At 43.5% G+C, this 20604-nt stretch overlaps 1 protein-coding gene across 2 annotated transcripts in view; it reads left to right on the top strand.

The window, feature by feature from the left end:
- The window catches only part of Phactr2 (phosphatase and actin regulator 2), a 271200-nt gene that overhangs the window by 48563 nt on the left and 202033 nt on the right, over positions 1-20604 (top strand). The window lies entirely within an intron of this gene.

The raw sequence follows: 20604 nt of genomic DNA, 5'->3' as shown, positions 1-20604 counted from the left end.
TGTGTTCAGTGACAGATTCTCTCTGAAGAAAGAGAGAGAGAGAGAGAGAGAGAATCGGAGAGTGATGAAGGAAGACACAGAATCTTGGTCTCTGACACACACGCACGCACACACACAATTAATAACAATTCCACTTATTCCTTTCTATCTGTGGCTTTCAAATAGTTTTATCTATTATCAATGATCTTTTAAGTATCAGGTCTGAGATTTCTCGAGCTCTCAGGAATGTCACATGCTGCCAGAAGTTTGTCCACAGGCTCCCACCTGTTATATGCACCGTGATAGACTGTTTTTTAAAAAAGTTTTCAAGACATTAAAAATGATTAAAAGTGGAGGGAATAAAAAACAAACAAAAAACCCTTTCCTGCTGCTGTTTGAACGTTGGGCACAAGATGGCGCAGTGGTCACACCAATAAAATGCAAAGTCTGGCACTTGATGTTGGCAACAGAAACAGCAAAGCTTTTGGAGCATTTATTTCTCTCATCAAATACTATAGGCCTTAAGAAGAGCTCTTACATTAATTCTTGTTTTTAACGACTTAGTGTTTATTTATCCTCCAATCTATTAAAACCATGGTTGGACTGTTCTGTTAAATAAAATTTCTTCCCCTCTCGGGATAAACTGTTTTCAGAAGACAATTGATTCTTAAGTACATTAAGTCTTACTAAGTGGACGTTTGTTTTCAATTTAGACTGGGGAGAGTCTATGTTCCAGTCTGTGAACAAATGTTTTTTAAAAAAAGTTTTTAGAAACGTTTAGAGTTGCTGTGTTCAGCCAGAACAGCATAATCGCTTTTCTGGAAGGAGATATGTCAGAGAAAGCCAATGTCCTTGGCTAAACCGAATCCCTCTAAATCGACGTCCGGCAGGATTAGTGCAGATGTATATATCCCCAAGGCTGCGGTCTTTATCTTGGCTGGGAACGCCGAGCATCTGCGCGCTTGATGTCTTCACGCTGGATTAGTCTTTGTGGGATGGGATTTACAGTCCAAGGCTGCGTTTCTTAATTACCTTTGAGTTATATAACGCCCAGGGGACCGCCAGGACAGGAGGCTGCCGTGTAAGGCTCTGCTCTCGGGGACATTGCCTTGGAAGGTCTTTCTTCTCACGCTTTTTCTAGATGACGTATTTTTTTTTTTAACAAATCCTAAGATTTTTTGTTCCCGAAAAAGCGAGTTTGCTAAACATATCCATTGAAAAAAAGAACCTAAACTTACATGTATAACAAAACCCAAAGTTTGTTGAACTTCCCAATGATTAATGTTTATTGAGTAGTATGTTGATTACCACATACCTGGTACCAATTAGAAACTTGTCTCTAACGTTCAGCTTTTCACTTCGAAACCTCTTGCCATGAAAGAGAAAAGACTTGCTGTTTTTAACTTAAGCTAAGACTTACTTGAAAACAAAAATCCTGCGGTAAAGCTTCTATGGGAGATACGTTCTCTTTAAAACTCTGTAGCGCACAAGAAAGAAAGCCAAACTGTGGGTCTCAGAGGCATGGCTGTGTCTCCCACAGGACTATCTTTCAGAGTTTGTGATTTCCCGCCGTGAGACTGGTAACCTTTTCTTTTTCCTTTCTTTTCTTTTCTTGTATGAGAAGCTGGAATGTAAAGCTGGGTTTTGATGGTTAGAATTCCAACTTTCAGAACTCACCGGCACCATGGCTATACACACCATACCACACCACACTCGTGCATAGAGTAAAAGCTGTACATTAACAGGGAAGTAGATTATATTCTCATGATTGCATGCCGTTCATTTAGACCCTGGTCTTTGTAATGGTGAACCTTCTGGGGAAGGAAAGATTCAGCTGGCTCTCCTCTGTTGCTGTGTATAGGCACCCCTGTACCAGGAAGAGGGGAAAGGACAAAAAGGCTGGCGACATGGCTCTTCCTGAGGAACTCACAGTTGGGAAATTAGTGTCTTTAGATGAACAGTCTGCTAACGTGAAGCCAAGAGAACATAATCGGTTTGTTTATTATATTTTTTTACTTTACGTGTATGAGTGTTGTGTGTGGTGTTGTGTGTATATATGTGGTGCAGTCATATGAGTGCTTGGATGTATGTGCCTGTGCACATATATGTAAGGGCCAGAGGAAGACATCACGCATCTTCCACTGCTCTCAACTGTGTTGTCTTGAGACAGGGTCTCTCATGGAACCAGATGCTCACCATTTTGGCTAGGTTGACCAGCCAATGAGTTCCTAGGATCTCCCCATCTTTGCCTCCTAACACTGGGGTTACAGGCATAGTAGTTACAGACTGCTACTTTTTACATGTGTGTAGGAGATTTGAACTCAGGTCCTTACCCTTGCAGTTGATGGTCTTATGCACTGAACCATCTTCCCAACCCCAAGAGTATAATCTTAAAATAGTACAGGGAATGGAAAAGGACTCAGGGGATAAGATTCAGGGACTCTTTTTGGGAAGGGAAACTATAATGGATATTAGAGATTTGCCATACTTTAAATCATCAAAAAAAAAAGGAAAGAGGAGGGTAGAAGATGGCTTAGTTGACAAGTGCTTCCCATCGAAGTGTGAGGACATGAGTTCTGCCCACCAACACCTACAAAAAAGTCAAGAGCGGCAGAGTTGGCCTCCAATCCCACGCCTGGAAATGTGCAGACAGGAGGATCCCTGGGGATTCCTGGCTGCTCTCGCTGAATCAGTGAGCTCCAGATTCACGGGGAGGCCCTGTCTTAGTAATAATAATGACAATGGTAAGTATAAAAAAGATGATGGCAATGATGTGAGGGGCAATAGAGGCAGACATCCCCTAGACAAACTAACCTCCACATGCTAACATGCATGTACACATGCACACACCTGCACCCATGCACACAATGCACCCTCCCACATGCACACATATGCACACACCTGCACCCATGCACACACACATGTACCCCCACATGCACACACATGCACACAATGCACCCCACATACATGCACATACATGCACACACATACACCCCCACACATTCACACACATGCCCCATGCACACACACACATGCACCCCACACACATGCACACACCTGCTCCATGCGCACACACACACATGCACCCCCACATACACACTCATGCACACACATGCACCCCCCACATGGACACACATGCACCCCCTACACACATACATACTAATATTATGGGGTAAAAAGAATACCTCAGTCAGGGAAAGCTGAGCTGAGGAGAAGTATTAAGATGACAGAACCAAGGGAAGTTTTAAGTTTGATTGGCGTCACAGGTGAGAGAAATAAAGATGCCAAACAGACACACTGGAACCCTTCTCTGTGAGGCCTCAAGCCACAGGCTCTCCATTAAGAACAGCCACCAATCAGAGGAGAACGGCAGACGATATTTGGGTACCAGAGTGATTGCCACAAAACTGTATGTTTCGGTCAGATTAATTTGATAAAAATGACAGGAGAAGAGAGAGAGGAGAGGAGATGCAGGAGGAGCCATGGAGGACCCATGGCGCTCTCAAGTGAAATCACCAGAACCTCAGCTAAAGCTCAAGGACAGTTCGAAGTGCAGCCAAGTGAAGTGGGGAGGGCAGTGTGCGTATAGACGTTGTTGCCTTCCGTGGCTGAAAGAGCTATGCATTTGCTTTTCTCAATTAACCTAAGTGTGGTCAAGTCCACTGCAGTCAGGCCCTGGGCTCCCCTGCAGGCGGCTGGGAATGGGTATGGCATCCCCCAGGTCTGGGACAGAGAAGCCAGAGCCAAATTTAGCAGTCTGCTTTTCATGGCAAACCCTCCTGTTCTGCCTTTTCCCTTGGATAATCGGGTGCAAGTTGACTATTTTCTCAGAAAGGAAAGGGAGCCTGGGACTTAGGAGGGGAAATAGCCACCTTTAGGCTTTCTTTGTGGGAAGGGTCTGAGTACAGCGCCATGGAATGATGTCCAGGTTGTCTGTTTCCCAAGATCATAGTCTGTGACAGACGTAGGGTCAGAAATCCAGAATGAACCCGGAATGCTATCAGTAAGGCTGACTTCCTCCAGGGGGAGAAAGCGTCTCTATCAGTCAGGGTTTGCTAGAGGAAAAAAAACAATAGAAGGAATATGTGTTGATTTCGGGCCCGACAGCAGTGGGAAAAGTGACCAGTACAGTGGCCACACTGCACTTTTCAAAAACTGCCTGAAAAGGATTCTGTGAGGTTCTGACTAAGAAGAGGAAAATATTCATAAGTAGAGAACAGTCCCCCTGCAACATCCCATCTCCCTTAGCCAATACCTCACTATATAGCCCAAGGCTGGCCTCAAACGTTAGATTCTCCTATCTCAGGCTCCCAAGTGCTAGGATTATAGGCGTGCCCTACAACTTACAGTAGAAAGCAAAACCATGAAAGGAAAACCCAGATCTAGCAATAAATAAATAAACTTTCACAAATGATTCTGTTATGTGTGAGGTTTTCTAAACAAGATTTGCATATTTAAATGTACCTGTTCAAAACATGTCAGTGAGGTAATCATATTGCTGCCAGAAACATTTTGTTAGACTCCACGGGGTGGGGGGGGAGATGCTCACATTCCTTTGTGACCCGTCCATTCACTACAGTTGTCAAGGGCCATCTCTGTTCAACGATGCTGTTCAACATCTCTGTTCAAACAGAGCGACCGTCGGGGAAGCAGACCAGCATGGATCTCCTCACACAGCAGACTCTGTAGTGAGGGGTGAGGAAAGAGGCATTGGAAGAGCGCAATGAAAACTTATAAATTGCCCATAAGTTCAGCAAGATCTCCAGTACGTGTTGTTTAACAGCGAAGGAAATCGTGGGAACCCGAGAGGGAAAGGGGGGGCTTTCCCCACAGGTGGTGGGCTGGAGGGAGAGCCCTCCTCGTTGCAAACCAGACGTAGGTGTGTCTATTAATTTTCTTCTGCTGTGTGACAAATGACCCCCAAATGTAACAGCTTAAAAAAAAAAAAACACTTATGGTTTCTGTGGGTCAAGAGTCCAGGAACACTGTAGGTGGGTTCTCAGGCTCAGCTTTGCTCCCAGATTGCAATCAAGGTCTCTGCCAGGACCTCAGTCATTGCTGGCTGGACAGGGAGGCTCCGCTTCCAAGCTCACTCACGTAGTTGTTGGCTGACTGCTGTCCTCTGTGAGTTGTTGGCCTGAGAACCACAGCTCCACACCAGCAGCTGTTTGGCCACCCTGCTTCTTGCTACGTGGGCCTCTCCATGGGGCAGTGAACAGCGTGGCAGCCAGCTTCTCTCTGGGAGCGGGGAGAAAGGCCAGCAAGGGCAGGCAAGATAGAAGCCATGACCAGCTGGCAATCTCCATGGTGGTCCTTGATTACTCTGTATGTGTCTGTGTGTGCACGTGTGTGTACACGTACAGGCGTGTACGTGTGTGAAGGGAAGAGGTGGACAACAAGGGTCTTTCTTCATCACTTACCTACCTTACATTTTTGAGTCTGAATTTCACTAAAGTTGGAACTCACCGATTTGCCTAGACTAGCAGTACAGGGGGGGTAGCCATGGGGTGGGGGGGACCCTGTATGGCACCCGGGTGGGAAGAAAAGGGGCACAGAGGTCTTGATGAGTGGGCAGGAGAAGCTGTGGAGGCTGAATCAGAAAATTAGAAAAACAAAAGCTTGTGATGAGGGAGTGACAAGATGCATTCAAGCCATTAAGGTGATTTTGTCTGTGGAGAAGGGGCCCCACAGCGTGGGGGCTCAAAGAACACGGAGATGTGCATCAGCAGGGATGAGTCACCCACATAAACACCGAGGTGACTCAGAATGAAGGGGGGGATTGATGCTGAAAATGCTGAAGAGCGAGGGAGAGGGTGACAAGGGCTCTAGAGGCCGGGGAGCGGGGGTGGGGGGGAGCTACTTCCGGCAGTATTGGAGAATAGGTATTCTGCAAAAACAAAACAAAACAAAAAAGCCAAGAAAACCCTCCTGTTATAGAAGTCATACAAATCACAGGATCAGGAATGGCTATCTCCTTTTAAACGGTTTGTGGAAATTTCCAAAAAGGGTGAAAGATTCTCCAGGGAACTGGGTATCAGGGTGAGTAGCACACAATGAAGCCATGACCCAAGCCTTAATGTCTGCCACTATCTTCAGGCCTCGGGTGATGTTCTCTGTTTTCCATAAACCATGGCGTGAAGGCCTCTGATGTCCCCTCAACTAACTCTGTATTAACTATGTAAACACCCCTAATTGGCCCAGATTTGTGAAAATGCTTGCAACAAGTCACCCTTACTAAGACCATTGAGACCACAATAGATGAACTCAATCTGTCTTGGTTTATTTGTTGGGATACCAAGTGGAAGCATCCTGGGCATTGCTCTTGGTACCTCTACCTCATGGTGTCCCATAATTCCCAGACAAAAGTCTAGATTCTCAACAAAAGGTAAAGTCAGACATAAAACCAAGCCTGGCATTAAAAGAAACAGGACATGAAATAGTTTACTTAGTTTGTGAATAGAAAATCACATTCTATAAGAATTTATAATCTTAGATCACCTTCCAGCAGACCCAAAAGTAGAGTGTGTGTGTGTGTGTGTATGTGTGTATGTGCGTGTGTGTGTAAGTGCATGTGTTTTTAGTGTCTGCAGGTGCACGTGCCCACGTGGGCATTTGTAGATGTCAGAGGTCACTTGTCGGTATCTTCTATTGCTCTCCGTTTTATTTTTTGAGATAGGGTCTCTCACTGAACCTGGTGGACTGGCTGGTCAGTGAGCTCCTGGGATCTGTTTGTCCCTGCCGCCCCCTGTCAGGCTCAAAGCTGACAATAAACCTGCCGCCAAGGTGCTGAGGATGCTACCTCCGGTCTTCCTGCCTGCTCAGCAAGCACTTTATACACTGAGCCACCTCCTCACTCCAGGAGACTAGAGTTTATATGTCTAGATTACAAGTCCGGCTAACAACTTAGAAGTTGTTCTAATGGTAAATGCTTGAGGAGAGAAATACAGCTCACCAATTTAAACGTCATGCAACGTGCGTGCACGTGCGCGCACACACACACACATTACTCAATACCTAGTTAACATGTATGCATTTTTTGTTCTGAATATCAATTTGAAATAAGCTTCTAAAAAGTGGTCTTAAGTTAGACCATCATAGTGTACCTAGAAAGACCCAAGAAAACTCTTTTTGGAGATGCAGCCTCCGCTTTAGCTTTATGCCATTCCCACAACATGTTCATCTGAGTATGAGCTCATAAATAAAGATTACAAGTCACAGGAGAGAGGAAACAACAACAACACCCCACCTAAAAGGCCAGAAATAGAAATTCAATTGCCAGGCTCAGATAATCAATATCAAGAGGAAAAATGGATAGCTTGATTCAATGACTACTACCTAGAAGAGAGTTTGGATACTTAGTATCTATATATAGACATATAGATATAAACATATAGATATATGGTTCATTTATTATTGATACAGATAGATATACATACATGGATATATGGCTCCTCTGTGGATATAGATAGATATATGGCTCCTTTACTTTTATTTGCTGATTTTTGTTTCTATTCTTAAGGAAATGATCAGCCATGGAGATATAGCGATATTCATCTTAATGTTATCTACAACAGAGTTAAACACTTAGACACAGCCTGCGATCTCTCAGAAGAGGGAAAGAGCAGGGAACTGATAAAGCACGGGCAGTGTTGTTCTTATTTATGAAGTTTTATTGCCATGAGAATGTGCTCATGATATAATCTCAGGGCACTGCAGTCAGATAAGAAATTGCCTGTCAAACACGGTGGTGTTGAGCATTTTACTATGTTTTCTATAGCTCTTGTGTTTATACAAGTGTCTGGTATGCACTCCCCTGTGCCTGTGTGCGCAGGGGCCTAAGGTCAACTCATGATCACCACCCACATTTCTGAGGCCGGGTCTCTCACTCCGGCCTCACTGGTGAGAGGGATTGGCCAGCAAGTCCCACGGAGCCTCCTGTTTCTGTGGATACGGTGCACACATCACATCTGAATTTACATATGTATATTTCTTCTTGCACGGCAAGCACTTTGCCTACTGAGATGTCTCCTTTGCTCTCACGTTATTTAGATGAATGGAAGAATTTTATTTCTCTAAAATTCTTTGTAAACATTTGACAATGGTAGAAAGGACTTAGGAAGTCTTGACAGGATTTTATTAAAGGATTCAGTTCTTTTAGCAGATAAAAAAAAAAGCATCCTCCGAGAATATAAGCATAAAGATACATAAACAATAGCTTTCACAAATAGAATTTAGTTTCAAGTTCTGATGCACTTAAAATATGCAGACAACATTCACATAATTTAATTAGAAAAAAAACCCCTCCATACTGGGTCCTTCTATTTTGGATATAAAGGCTTCACAGAGAATTGAGAAGTGAGTTAGGTTTCTGTTCCTGTCATTGAATGCAATTATGTGACTCTTCTTGCTGTAATAGCCAGGAAATGGACCACTTAGATACTCATGGCTTCACTCCTGCTAGCGTACAGGACCAATAAGAACATTCCTCCACGATGCTTCCATCTCTGTGAACTGAGAAGATCAAAAAAAAAAATTTTTTTTTTTTTTTTTTTTTTTTTTTTTTGCTAAGCAGTGATTTAGTTAATGAAAGCACTGTCAGATCGCACAGGGCTGCATTACAGAAACGCCTGCTGCCAACAGTTCTCAGACAGTCGTCTGTACAGAACCATCCACAGCAAGAGAACAAAATGCCATCACGTTCGCACGTTGGGGGTTGGTGGCAAATTGGCTTACACTCTCTGGATGGATCCTGAGGTTTCAAGGGACTCAATGGCATGCTTCTAGTTTGTGTAATCACAAAAGGCAAGGACCCTGGCGAGACCTACCCACAGAGCTCTTTAAAGAACAAGGGCCAAGACAGGGACAACAGAACAGTAACATCTATATTCGGTGGAAGGCAGATTATTCTAAATACCGAGAGAACCAAAGTGTTAGTGCAGACGTTACCTAGCTAATGTTCTCAGCTCAGTTTGGTTGATTCACCTGGGAGTGTACTTGCTTACCACATGTAGGACATAAACCATCACGTATTGGTTGATTGGAAAGTACTTTAGGTGACAGTCCTCATACCCCGAGAGGGTAAGTGTGTGTGTGCAAAATTTATGCAAAGGACTCCAGTGATTCTGAGATGTCTGTGTCGGGAATGTAACTACTTGATCATTCTCTGTGGAATCCTACATCTGCCACACAGGACTTCTTAATAAGATAATGGACTAGACATGGGGCTGAGGCTCTTTCACCCATTCCCTGGCTGTTGTCCTGAGGAGGCCTACCTCCCTGGTATCTTTTAGCTCTCAGTCCTTCCCACACTAGAGGCCCCTACAATAAAAAAATAAATAAATAATCAGTCTTCCACAATTCTTCAAGTCCTGTGAATTGAGATGATTGAATGTTTTTTTTTTGTTTTGTTTTGTTTTTTGTTTTAAACTAAGTAATGATTTAGTTTAAGACAGCGGCTGTCACACTGCATAGGTTTTTTTTTTTTTTTTTTTTTTTTTTTTCAGAAATACCTGCTGCCACCAATGCTCAGATAATTATCCAAGTTACCAAGCAACTCTAACTGATCATGACCTTCCAGGAGAAGTATCCTTTGCTCTTGCTTTCAATATAGAAGTTGACTGTTAATCGGAGCCACTCCTGTGGATCGGGTACAGAAAACTAGAGAGCACATGTAAAGAGAGATCAGTTGGAGAAGTGTCTTTGTGTAGGACCTCATAGTACCAAACAAAGCATCCTGAGCCCCCCCACCATTATGTAGTAAGGGTAAGTCCCAGATACTCAGGAGGCCAAATTTTCAAGGAAAGATCTGGTAGCCTTGGACCCAGAGGAAAAAAAGATGAAGGGCATAAGAAACAGTACCTAACCCAAGTGAGGCATCATGCCTTAGGCATCTATGAGACAATTTTAGTCAAAACTTTTCCAGCCTGGAAGATCGTAGGAGATTAGGGTGATATGTTGTATTTGACATTTTTTTTTCAACAAATATTAGTTTATTACTATTATTTTATTATACTTCTCTTAGAAATGAGTATGTTGGTTCAGGGACTGTGAGACTCAGGAATTGCCCTCTTAATGATCATGGTTATGGGGAGGGATTTGTATGGGTTCAGAGGAATATCTGAGAAGGGGACCGAAGATGCTCCTTTGGGACTTGGTCATTTAATCAAAGGAAGCTAGTGACATAGAACTCAAACACAAAAGGAAAGGAAGGTTAGGAGATAGGGAGGAGAGAATGTGCCTGACCCCAGCCTTCTGGAAACGCCGAAAGCCTGCTTTGTCTTTCCTAGATAAAGGATTTGTCCGTTTTAACTAAACTGGGGAAAATACTTGACTGTTTCATTGCTATAGAGACATCCGTGGCAGGACCAGGAGCTGACTTTGAAACTGTGCACCGAGGAGGAGGCTCCAGAGACGAGGAGAAGGATGTAGCTGAGTCATGACCACATCTGTAGCATGAGTTAGGGAAACCATTCGCAAATCAGCTGAGAAGTCACCCAGATCTGTTGTGAGGGTAGGAACCCAGCTCCCTGGGCAAGATTAGGAGCTGACCTTCAGTACTTGGGGGAATGTCATCTTGACCAAGGCTTAAATCTCATTTCAAAGCAGGCACCAGGCAGGATATTGAGAAGGTACCAGGCAGGACAAAGACCACACACCAAAATTAGGAAACAAGAGTGGCTGTTAGTGTCTGGTTAATGGAGCAGAGGAAGTGGATTTGGGAGGAGTGAGGAAGGTCTCACATTGAAACAGAGTTCACAAGGCCTGGATGCTCAGGGAACATGTACAAGTATAAGGGTGTCATCCTGAGGACACCATAACCTAACAAGACTAAAGAAGACCCTAAAAGAAGCTGCAGGGAGGTGGGGATATTTCATAGTTACCCCCGATGAGCCACTTAAAAAGTGTTCAGAAGCATTGGGGAGTGAAGTAACTTAGTGGGAGATCTTATGTCCCAAAGCTCCCAGAAGGACATGGAAGAATGAGAATTCTTAGGTAATTTCTGTTTCAGATTAAATTTGTCCTGGAATCCATGTCGTGTTGAATGTTGAAACTGGAAATGGGCAGGTCCAGCAGTGGGGGATTTTAAGCTAAGGCCCCCACTAGTACTTTATGTCAAAGACATATTTTTGCTTCTTCTGCAAAACAGAACATAAATCTTGGAAATGCATTATCATGTGTTTGGATGAGACCCCGGCCTTCTGCATCATATTAAATGGAAAAGAAGTTTTTATCTGAGCAATTAAAATTTTTGTTATTGTTGAGTCACTTCTTTTCCTGATGGTAATTAGCTAGCAAGTTCAGCTAATTGCTGCTCCTGGTTCACATCATCTGTGTGAAGACAATCATCTAGTTGCCATGAAGGAAAGACATGATGATTATGCTAAAGTTTAAATCAAACTACTTAGCAAAGCAGGGAGAGAAAGAGAGAGTGAGCGAGAGTGAGAAAGCGAGACGGGGCGCAAACAAGCTGTAACGTGCTCGGTCCTGTACTCTGTCGTTTGAGTTTTCATTTTCCTTCTCTAAGAAGCCATCACGCTTTCATTTTGGGCAGTGAAATATGATACTGATGCCTTAAAAGCATTTATAGACTGTCAAATCACACGGATCAGTCCACACAACTTGTTTCTGTCCATAGACTCAAAGGGTGATAGCTGACGCAATTGTCCCTAGTTTATATTAATAATGCAAACCGATTTTAATTAATCTCTCCACACTATCCAAGTGTCTGTGGCAGTAATTTATAAAGCAACAATTGCACCTACAGACTATGTAGTTCTCATGGAAGACTAGATTAAAAGATTAAATATGGAGTTAGTTGAGAATAAAAACACTCTTGATAGTACATTTCCTACACAGAACTTGGAGGAACTGAGCTGGAATTGTCCTGGAACTCCTATTCCCTGAGGACTAGCTCTCTTTTACTATGCAAGCTGCTAAGAGTGGAAAGCAGTTGATAGCCCTATCCTCCTTTAAGCTGTACAAACCATAGTGATGACTGGCTCAGCATGCGTGGGGCCCAAACCCGAACAATATAGCTACAGCTACAACAGAGCCCCAACACCTAAGGCTCAGGGAAAACCTTGGAAGAACGGTAGAAAGATTGTAGGATGAGGGGACCAGGACACCTGCTTCAGACAGGACCAGAAGGCTGCATTCAGGACATTCCAACCATATAACTGCCTAAGCAAGACCTACCTGCATGATGACAGCACCAACTGATAGACCAGTGTGAATGGGGGAGATTTCACAAGTTCATCCATAGATGAAGGCACTGGCTACCAAGGAGAATTAGTTCTTTCAGAGATGAGCCCCTGATAGGTTATCCAATCTCAAGTGATTAGCCCTAAATATATACAAATACAAACAAAAAACAGTAAATGGATTCAGTACTTCTCTGTGTGTGTGTGTGTGTGTGTCTGTGTGTGTGTGTGTGTGTGTGTGTCAGAGAGGGGGGAAAGGGAGAATCTTATGTAACAGTAATTAAAGAAGAGATGAATTTGAGAGGGTGGGGGGCAAGGAAGGAGTTAAAGTGGGGAGAGAGAAGGGTAGAAATGTAAATACAGTATCCAAGTAGGAAATTCTCAAAAACTGACTTAAAAAGATAAGAGGATGTTATAAACAAGCCGATATATCCTTCAAACCAGGAAAGGTATGTGTTCTGGAAGGGAAAAAGTAATTCCAACTTTCTTGAAATGCTGTGAGAAGATTTAAAAAAAAAAATCTTGTGAAATCTTAGCTATAACTAATCTGAATCCAGGATCAAAATGTCTCACCAGCTAGAAATTGTGACTAGTAAGTCTGCCGCGGCATGTCAGGAACACCGTCTTAGCTGTGGTGCTTTGCTGGCCTTACTCTCATGTAAACCACAGACTGTGTGGCTTACATAGCAGAGATTTATTTCTCTCACAGACCTGAAGTTCGGTTGTTTGTGATGAAAGTGTTGACAGGAGAATTTTCTTCTAAGGTTTCTTTCCCTGGCTTGTAGATGTCAGTACCCCTGCCACTGTGTTCCTTCATGTGTTCATCCCTAGTGTCTCTTTTTGGATACAAATATGATCATAAGCACATCAGTCAGACCGAATTGGAGCTCAACCTAATAGTATCATTTAATTTGGCCATCTCTTTAAGGGCCTTATCTCCAAGTGCAGTCACATTCGAGGAATTTAAAAATATGAATTGGAGGTAGGGGACATAGTTTAGCCCCAAACGATCTTTGACAAACTGTCTCACGTTACTGGAAATAACAAAATACATTCCAGTTCTAAAACCGAGCAAGGATAGTCTGAGAAAGCCACCCAGCAACCATTTTTGATCGCAGAAGTCGATGGAAAATTCCTAAACAAAACGCAAGCTAACCCAACAGTGTGTTTAAAAATGTAATGATCAAGCCAAGGTTGAGTTTATTATAGAATACTGTAGTCATTAGGCCTCTATGCTCGCCAATTAAAATTCGTGGTGGCAGGGCTTTCAGATGCAGTACCAGCGAGAGGTGATTAGACAAAAGACATTTATGTGCGAGTAGATTTGATTTACTCAAGAACTGAAAGTTGGAGTGGCCTTGCATTCATTAAAGCCCACAGGTCCTTTTGAGAAGCATAGGTTTTACTTTGCTCCTGTTCCTGCATGGGTCTTGCACTCATTAAAACTCTTCATGTGCTACAGATGTCTTTGAGGGACTCACCCCCAAAGCTGAAGGTCCTACATTCATAAAAGCATCCTAGCGCTTCCCACCAGCCCTAATGAGGCCCTGGCTGCATTGTTCAATGGAGAATGGCAGTCTCTGACTTCAATGTGCTTTTGGAGCAAATGTCTGTCAGCCCGAAGCTGCTTAAGACTGTTATTTTAATATACTAATGGAGTGAAGCTTAGCATTTCACCTCCCCCATGGTATTTACATGCCTTAATATAAAATCAATGTTAGGAAGCTAATTACAGAATCCTGGATTGTGCAGTACATAGGCATTTTCGCGTATAAGTGGATTGCCATTGCAAAAACAGAAAGAAAGCAAGCGACGAAGGCGAACACCAGTCAGTGAGCTTTTTAAGCTTAAATATCATTCTGAGTTCAGTATCTAGCTACTATCCATCTATCATCTAGTAGTGCATTAGTCCGTCAATCTATCACATGCCTGCCTACCTATTTATCCATCTCTCACACAGCACCCCCCTATCATCTACCCATTTATCTAGTCATCCATGCATCCGTTCGTCTCTCATCTGTCTACCTGCAGGAACAAACTGTCTTAAACACATGGACGTTTACGAAAGAACAGGCCTTATGTCCTATTAGCTGAAGTAACTGGGGTTTTGAAAAATGTCAGATTGCTAGCAGAGTCTCTAATGATGTGCTCCTGTCTGCCCCCACACCCCATAGCAACCCTGAGAGTGCTGACTGCCTGTCATTAGGTGGACTGTTTGAGACCATATGCAAAGTATAACAAGTGCAGGCCCACTACTAAAAAGACATTGCAACATATGTATCTACCGACGATGGGCCATGTGCACTTGGATATGGAGGTCGATATTTCTCACTCTTGACCAAGTGCCCGAGGCAGTGTTTTGAACTACCAGCAGATTCGCTCACCTGTTATGTTTGTGCCTGTGACACTTCCTGTAGCCCAGTTGCCTGGAGCTTCCATGTTCACGTTTGCAGGGAAAAACAACAAGGTTGATTGTGCCGGCAGGTACTGCTATGTTCCAAGCAGAAATGGAGGTGTGTTTTAAGATGGCAAGGTAGGATCTATGGAGGTGAGTAGTTTGCCAGCTTGATCATAACATGAACTTATTTCAGCGTAGAGGGTGTGAACTTCATTTTACCCACTTGCCTCAAACCATTGCCAGACTGGGGTGACACTCGGGGTGTGATCCCTGGCATTTCCTGTCACTTAGCAAATCCCCGAACCCTGACTCAAACCTGGAGAAAGAGAAACTTAAGGAAAGACAGGAAGCCCACATTCACTGAGAAGTTTACCTAGCATCATGGTGCAGATCTGCCTATCGGATGTATCACCAATCCTGCCTCCAGAGGACACTGTTTGTACAGACTAATCCACAATAGGTTGGTTCCCTGCAGTAGCCACTCTTAGCACTTGCATTTTAGCACTGGTTTGTGGTTTTGTGTTATCCTTAAAAGAGCCCTTCTTCTTTCTAGTCCAAGCTGTCTCTGAAGTCGATCTGCCTTCTCCAGAGTTCGCAGATTCAATTTTCAGTTTTCAATTCACATTTTCAAATTTATTGTCTATATCAAAGAGGAAAGTTGTTAGTAAGAATCCCCAACTCATGAGATTTATCTTTTAGGAAAGAGGAATTGTGTCTTTGCACACAAACACACACACACAAGCACACACATACACATGCATATACACGCAGCACATTCACACATATATTTTACTTATGCGGCGAACGGATATGTTCATTGATCATCTGCTAAATGACAGAAGTGTGCAAGATGATGGGGGAATCCATGATGGTCCTTTCTTCTCAGGAAATCATGTAGGTGATATAACCACACAGTTGTACTTTGTGGTATTTAAATTGCTAGCAAAACAGGATCTTGGGGAGGAAAGAGATGTCTAACTTTTCAGAAAGATAAAGGCAGCCAGGTTGAACTTGCAAGGATTGGTTGATTGATTGATAAACAGTATCTACGTGTCTTATAGATTATTGACTCTTCTTCATTCTGCTTCAAGTAGGTAAAAAAAAACCTCTCAATTCAGTGCTAATAGCAACTTTATTTAGAGGTTACAAATACCCATTATTTTTATGTCTTTCTGTCTTAGTTACTGGTCTGCTGCTCTGACAAAAATCCCTAGACAAAAGCAGCTTCAGAAAGTTGGCTTATAATTCAAGGTACAGGACACCATGGTGGGAAAGTCAAGACAGCAAGGGCTTGGAGAATTTAATGTTTACCTATTGATCACCCATCTATCAATCATCTACCTGTCCATTACCTCACCCAACATCTGAATGAACAAATTGTCTTAAATACATGAACACTGCATCCACAATCAGGAAGAAGAGGGCAATGAATACTGGTACTCAGCTCTCTGCTTCCTTTTCTGTAGTCCAGGACCCAAGCTCCAGGAAGTGTGCTGTTCACTTTTTTTAAAAAATATTTATTTATTTATTTATTTATTTATTTATTTATTTATTTATTATGTATCCAATATTCTGTCTATGTCTATGTCTGCAGGCCAGAAGAGGGCACCAGACCCCATTACGGATGGTTGTGAGCCACCATGTGGCTGCTGGAATTGAACTCAGGACCTTTGGAAGAGCAGGCAATGCTCTTAACCTCTGAGCCATCTCTCCAGCCCCTGTGCTGTTCACTTTTAAGCTGGGTCTTTATACCTCCCTGAACCCAATGAAAAGCCCCTCACAAGCTTGCTCAGTAGCTCATCTCCTAAGGGATTTGAGACCCTTACGCACCACCACACCCTCCATGCACATTCTTTTGTGGAAACAAAACGAGGAGAAACTGTAGCTAAACAATGTAATGCAAACCCAATTTTACCCATGGGTCTTCCATTTTTAGCACCATATAAAACCTGCTATTATGGTATAGGTCTGTAGTCCTAGCATGTATGATATGGAGGAAAGACAATTAGGAGTTCAAGATTTTCCTCAGCTATGTAGAATTTGAAGCCAGCCTAGGCAACATGAGATTCTGCCTCAAAAAACACCAAAGCAGGCCAGGCGGTGGTGGTGCTCTCCTTTAATCCCAGCACTCGGGAGGCAGAGGCAGGCGGATCTGTGTAAGTTTGAGGCCCTGGTCTACAAGAGCTAGTTCCAGGACAGACTCCAAAGCTACAAAGAAACCCTGTCTTGAAAAACCACAAAAAAGAACAAAACCTTGTCTTGAAATATAAAAACAAAAGCCAAAAATAAAATAAAATAAAAAAAATTATAAAAAACACCAAAGCAAAAGAGATGTACAAGTTCTAGTAGAGCAATACCTGTTTCTCCATGCTCTTCTATTTGATAGCATTTCCTGCTCAGGCTATTCCCCTGCACCATCTATGTTACCAGAGATGCCGACATGGCTGTAATATTGCCAAAGGACACTGTCTTTGTCTGTGTTGCTTGCTACATCATAATTGATCAGAACCATTGACATCCATGTTGCCTCCCTGACCGTGGTGACATTCATGGCTGATTCCTGACTGCCTCTCCTCTGCTCTGTGCCCAGACTCTGTTGACACTCAGTGAATGTTGATGGGATGAATTTGTGAAACACGGTTGTGTTTCTGCCAGCTACCCACCAGAAGTGGCATTCAATTTTAACTCCTTGGGTTTAAACCAATGAAACCATTCTAGTGAAAACGGAGCAATGCACAGGACCAGGCATAGACTGAGCAGTCATTCTCTCCCGAGTAAACACTGGCGCCCCTACTGTCCACAGAGAGGTAGAACTGGAAAGGCCCTAGACTTGGTTATCGTCCAAGGAGTAAGCCTGAACTTCTGCTTCACTGCTGGCCTTGCCTAGACTGCCCTGGCTGGCACTGGGGCATCCTTTGGAGCTTGCCATTCACTGGTCCGGAGCCAACAGTCGGCTGTGCTCATGTGCACAGAGTCTGGGCCTGAGCTTCCGCAAAACACTTGGCCTCATTTTGTTCTCATTAACCAGGTCAGAATCGCTGGCTGCTGTTGCGGTGCAGTGGAGTGAGTCAGGCCCGTGGGGATGCTTGACATCACTGGTCCCCTCTCCATCTAATCAGTGTGTGTTAGCGCAGCTTCTTTCTATAAACACCTCAGTCGAGGGCAGAGGCTCTGTAACGAAGGTGGTTAAATAATGATTTTTTTGTGAATAACACAGCTTCTTTTTTTTTTCTGTTACATTTTTCAAATCAGGTTTTCGAAGCCAGACCATTTTAGACTCCTTATGATAAGAACGGATTTAGAAACCATCTTAAGGTGTGACGCATTTCAGGCAAAATTTAGGTGGACAGGAACAGTGGTTTTTATTAAGAAGTTCAATTAGATGATAATCACTAAAATATATATGAACTAAGGTAAGTATGTCAAATGACACACTAGGCTAACTAGGCAGAGGGAAAATATGGGTGACAGAATCCAGAGGCCTAGCTTTAATGCTAAAGGAACTTCTACTCTGGGCATATAGCTAAAATGTAGGCCTGTGGGCCAGGTGTACGTGGCTCTGAGATACTCTTTCAAGTCTGCAGAGTAGAGAGGACCTGGGACATCTCCACAGTCACGAGCACTCAGCAGAGTGGCCTGGGTTTGCAGGTTAATTATTTAAATGTTTCCAGACTCAAATGACTGATGATCCAACATATTTTTAATTCAGACTTTCAGAGTACATGCTGTAAGATGGGCCTTGACAAAAAAAAAAAAAAAAGAAAAAGAAAGAAAGAAAGAAAGAAAGAAAGAAAGAAAGAAAGAAAAGCTTCCTGCCATGCTAGGACCTTTATTTTGATATCTACATTTTGTGTTACAGATATAAATATTCACCCAAATTTCAAGGGAACAGATCCCTGGGATGGGATGAATTCTAGTCCTCCTTGGAACCTTTTCAATGGCAAAGACTTGAGGTGCTTTGTTGTTATTGATCTCAAGGGGTGAAAGAACATTGTTAGGATAAAGAAACGGAACAATACCTGAATGTTCTACTTAGTTTAGCCACCCTGAGACAAACATGCTGGATGAATCATCCCAGACTGGTGGTACTGTTTTAATATTCATTCTGCAACCTTTTCCTGCTCCCTTCCCGTTGACCGAGTGGGTGGGTTAGAAGCAGAATCACTCAGGAAAGCTTTTGCTCCTGTTAAGATTCCCGAGTTTTCGACTGGTGTAGACTGTTTTTAATTATAAGCAGTATCAACTGGGGGCTTTTAGAATAGGCCTGTCAAGATCGAAGAGTATTTGAGAATTAGTTAGTTCATAGAGCTGCACCAATGCTAAATGCTCTCTAGCCATGACGCAAATTAAATAATTCAGCTGTCTCAGGTGAATTACAGATACTTTCTCGACTAGATACATCTATGGCCATTGAATCTCGGTACTTGGTCCTGTAAAACTGGCTATGAAGCTGGGTGCCCTGGTGCACACCTTTAATCCCAGCACTCAGGAGGCAGAGGCAGGCAGATCTCTGTGAGGTCGAGGCCAGACTGGTCTACAGAGTAAGTTCCAGGACAGCTAGGGCTGTAACACAGAGAAACCCCTGTCTTGAAAAGCCAAAACCCAAACCAGAAAAGAAAAACTAGTTATGGAAATACTTTCCTTGACCCAGAAAGCCAGATCTGTGAGTTTCTTTCCCTTTTTAACTCTCCATGGCCCCTTTCTGAGTCGGGATGACCATCCTTTCTTGGGGCTGTTTCTTGGTAGTTATTTGTGTTGCTGAGACTGCCCTTTGCCTGAGCGGTACTGGGCAAGACTGTCTTACCTGTTGGTGTCCGCGGATTCTGACCAGAGCATCATTGACACACGCTTAACACGCCATGTTTCCAAGTGGATAACGTAGCAGGCAGCGACGTGATGTTTCAGAAAGACCAAATCCCTCAATCAAACACCACAGCCTCCAACTGTGTAGCTGTTGTTAGTGCTCATAGATCTAACTGCAGATCGCATGAACTCAATGGGTTGACCTGCGATCCTGCCCCCTTCCCTGTGACTGGTGGCAGCAATGCTCTTGCTGTCCACACTGCTCTCCTCTCTCCATTCCTGGATTCTGTGCTCCCAGGGTGCAGGTCAAGCCCACACCATTCTTTGTGAAGCTCTGTAGTTTTCCTTCCTCCTCCCTGAATCTATCTTGTATATTTCCTCCCTAACGCACCCGTCCCCACACCATGGAAGAGCACTCTACCCCAAAGTAGAGGGACAGGAATTCTTTCCAGGGAGACACTTGCTCATCCTAGCTGCCCAGAAGTCAGAGAAATAACTCTTCGGTTTTGCTGGCTTGATTTCTTCTAGGGAGCATCAGCCACTTTGCTGTGTTAACTCCCACAATTGCTCTGAAACCTGACACTGGTTTCCCAGTGGGTGGCAAAGACCATGCTTTTCCACCAAATGGCTGCCTGGGACTGTTCCCATCAACCACCATCCAGGACCTCAAATCCCCACTCTCCACCGTCCTGTGCCAAATGCAGGAACACTGGCTTGTGACAGGAGATACGACACACGGTATCTTTGCAGTTTAGTTTTGACTTTCACTGGATTCTCGCCTTTCTCTTCAGTTGTATTTTTCCTGGCAAAGGGCCAGATGCAAAAGGGTTAGAGGGAGCCTCCTCCCTTCGCCCCCCCCCCGCAACATTCCTCTCTATTCATATGGTTGCACTTGAGTTCTTGTTAAAAATGTTTTTAAAATGTTTGTCATTGGCCTAAATACTGTTGGTGTTAGCTGCAGAGGCATCCTGGAGCCAGGTTTTGGAATGCCATATGAAGCTAGATTCTGTGAAATCTCCCATGTCTACTATGCTGAAATTCTATATTACTGGAATTCTCCTGGTCTCTCACTACATACTTTTTCATTACCAGTTCAAATCACACTACTTGGTGCCCTGTGCTAATCCCTCCTACCGTCAGCCATATCTTTTTCCCCAATACACAGAAAACTCAGGTGCACCTAGGAAAGTGATTATGAGGATTTGGGCTGCTCTGTGCCTGTTC

Source organism: Chionomys nivalis, chromosome 2, assembly GCF_950005125.1.
Source record: "Chionomys nivalis chromosome 2, mChiNiv1.1, whole genome shotgun sequence".
In the NCBI taxonomy this organism is placed as follows: Eukaryota; Metazoa; Chordata; class Mammalia; order Rodentia; family Cricetidae; genus Chionomys; species Chionomys nivalis.
This window is presented reverse-complemented; position numbering and strand designations above follow the sequence as displayed.